Source organism: Pristiophorus japonicus, unplaced genomic scaffold (genome assembly GCF_044704955.1).
Source record: "Pristiophorus japonicus isolate sPriJap1 unplaced genomic scaffold, sPriJap1.hap1 HAP1_SCAFFOLD_136, whole genome shotgun sequence".
NCBI lineage: Eukaryota > Metazoa > Chordata > Chondrichthyes > Pristiophoridae > Pristiophorus > Pristiophorus japonicus.
In genome coordinates this window covers 1,042,153-1,045,322 of record NW_027251029.1, presented here as the reverse complement: position 1 = coordinate 1,045,322, position 3,170 = coordinate 1,042,153, and the positions used below count along the sequence as shown (strand labels likewise).

The following is a 3,170-nucleotide window of genomic DNA, read 5'->3' as shown; positions in this document are numbered from 1 at the left end:
TTAGATGCGGGGAGATTGTTCCCGATGTTGGGGAAGTTGGAGCAGGCTCGAGGGTCTAGATGGTCCACTACTGTTCCTAATTCTTATGTTCTTATGTTCTTACAGCAATTCTGGAAGAATAACATTGAAACGAAATGTGACCTGACACCCAGAAACAAGTCTTCAGGTAGAAGGTTAAATGTTGCATCCCTTTCTGCAAAAAATTCCTTTCACAAACATTTCTCTGACCGAAACGGCACAAAGCAAAAATGTTCCTTTCAAAGTCATTAAACTCCCGAATTTCCGTGCCCCGCGAATCTCCTGAATCAGATGCCTCTAGTTTTGCCGACTCAATCCATGTACCTTTGCAATGTTCTGCTTCCACCCACACTATGAAATGTGCCACTAACTTATCGAATCATGGAATGGTTACAGCACGGAAGGCCATTCGGCCCATCGAGCCCGTGCCGACTCTCAGCGAGTCCAACTCCCACGCCCTTCCCCCATCGTACTGCAATTGTTTTTCCATCAGACACTTTTCCAACTCCCATCTGAAAGATAATATTGAGTCTCTCTCCACCGCCCTTTCAAGCCGTGCATCCCAGATCCTAACCACTCGCTCCTGTTCCTATGTGTAAAGTCTGGGAAACACGAGATCAATTCCTGCCACACTCACAGCCTTCCGAAAGATCGCACATTCATTCTATTCTCGTAAAACCAGCTCCTGAAGTATCGGCCAGCTGTGTAGGTTAAGGCTCTGGTTAGATTCCTAGGAACATATCAATCGCAGTGTTTCTGTAGTGTAGTGGTTATCAAGTTCGCCTTGCACGCGAAAGGTCCCCGGTTCGAAACCGGGTGGAAACATTTTCGACATTGTTCAATTAAATATTAGAAAAAATGGAATAATTGACATTAATGGTTCAATATTAACAAAGTTGGTGTTTGTTTCTGCTGATGTTAATAACCCTTCAACTAGGCTGGAGTTTAATATTTTGATATTTCAAATAACAGTGTTAATATTTGATGTCTCCAAGATGAGAGGGACTAATTGATGTCCTGTTTCTGACTGCTCCATATTTGATCGGGGCGGAGGGGCGGTGTGAGATCGGGGCTCAGGAGAGGCGAAGGCCCAAGGACAGTACGGGCCAGCGCACACTGCGATCTATGGATAGTCGGCACATGTGTACACACAAGGTCCATGCAGCAGAGCTTGGTCTGTGGTCGCCTTGGGTAATCCTTGCCTCTGGACCAAGACCTAGCTCTGTCAAGCCCGTGTGGTGGCAGGTGTGCAACGGTCACCCCACGTTAAAACCATCCACCCACAGGCATATTCCACCTTTCATGATGTAGTTCGGGACCTAGATTGTCAGGTCCCTCATCGAAACACCTGTGAACTCATCCCTTTTTAGTGTGGAAACAAATCATCCTCGATCCGAGGGACTGCTTAATACTATACTATTAACAAAATGCAGTGTCTCACAGCCCTGTCACATTGGCTGGTTTCTCTGTACAGTTCTGTACACACTCAAACTCTACACAGCGTCTCTCATTCCAGACGGTGCAGAAAGACCCTCTCAAAGCTGCACGTTCCGGCTGCTTTCAGTTGAGCTGTGAGAGATTATTAAAGGATCCTGCATCTCCGCCGCGCTTCAAAACAGCAGATCGAAGCCGCAAACAACCCCTCGACTAATCGCTCGTCCACAGCTCCACAGTGAGTGAGGCCAGGGCTGTCATGTATGCAACCAGCATTGTAACCCATGTATAATCTGACCTAAGTTGTACACTGTGAGAACAATGACCACTTGGTGGTGAACTTGTTCGAGACATTCCTAACCTGGACCTTCAGGTATAAAAGGGGAAGCTCCTCCCACTTCCATCACTTGAGTGCTAAGAAATAAAAGACAGGTCACAGACTGACCTTCCCTGAAGCATGGGCCTCGTGTGCCTTTACACTGTATAGTAAGGACGTATCAATGGCGACGAGAAACTGGGATTTAAACCACACGAGCATGGCCACGAGCAGAACCGACAAGAGGTTCTGTGTTAAGCAATGGTTGGGACAGAGATTCAACATTGTTAAAGCATCACACAGTTCTCCAGGCAGCCAAGGGCAGTCAGGCATGCCCCAATATGTAGCCAAACCCAGAGGGGGAGTTCGACAGAGACAATGGCAAGCTGAATAGCGATTCACGTCATTGCAAGGGACAATGCGGCCAGTAATGTGGCCATCAACACCTGTTAATGGTGCACTCAAGGACAATCACGGGGCAGTCAATGACGATCGACTGGCAAGAGACCTTTTGTTTCCCACAGCAGCTCATGTTGGAGGCATGGAGGCACACACTCAGCCAGAGTTTGCAGAGATGAGCAAAATACATGCAGAAATTGCAGAAATGAACACTGGGGGAAATTGCTGGAAACTGAAGTTCAGCGAGTTCATGTGGTGTACGTATAAATTTCATACACCAGGACGCCACCGATAATGATGAAAGTGCTCCTCAATGGCATCCCAGTATCAGTGGAGCTAGACACGTGGGCCAGCCAGTCCCTGATGGGTATCAAATAGTTCGAAAAGTTGTGGGCGTCCAAGGCCAGGAGGCCAAAATTATTGCCGATTGACGCACAGCTACGAACGTACACAAAGGAGATCATTCTGGTGCTAGGCAGCGCCGCTGTAGTCGTGACCCACAAGTTCGCTTGCTGTCATGAACTGGAAATGGGGCGATGTCAATGCAATTTCCTTTGTGGAGCGAGTATCATTCTCACAGATCCTGAACAAATTTGACTCATTATTTCAACCCGGCATTGGCACTTTCATGGGGGCCAAGGTAGTGATTCACATGAACCCGTACGCCAGGCCAGTACACCACAAGGTCAGGGCAGAGCCGTGCGTGATGCGGGAAACGATAGAAGGCGAATTGGACCGCCTGCTAAGGGAAGGCATCAACTCGCCAGACGAATTCAGTGACTGGGCGAGCCCGATTGTGCCGGTGCTCAAGGCGGATAGGTCGGTCAGGATATGTGGTGATTACAAGGCCACCATCAATCGGGTGTCATTCCAAGACCAGTACCCGCTACTGAGAGCGGAGGACCTCTTTGCGATGCTATCCAGTGGCAAGCTTTTTTCAAAATTAGACCTGAACTCAGCTTACATGACCCAGGAGCTGGCGAGTGAGTCGAAAAAGCTGACC

At 48.3% G+C, this 3,170-nt stretch overlaps 1 non-coding gene across 1 annotated transcript; it reads left to right on the top strand.

Annotated features, from left to right (window-relative positions):
* Positions 1-770: 770 nt before the first annotated feature.
* On the top strand, positions 771-843 carry trnaa-ugc (transfer RNA alanine (anticodon UGC)). Its single transcript has one exon. It is a non-coding gene; the product is annotated as a tRNA-Ala (tRNA).
* Positions 844-3,170: the final 2,327 nt, after the last annotated feature.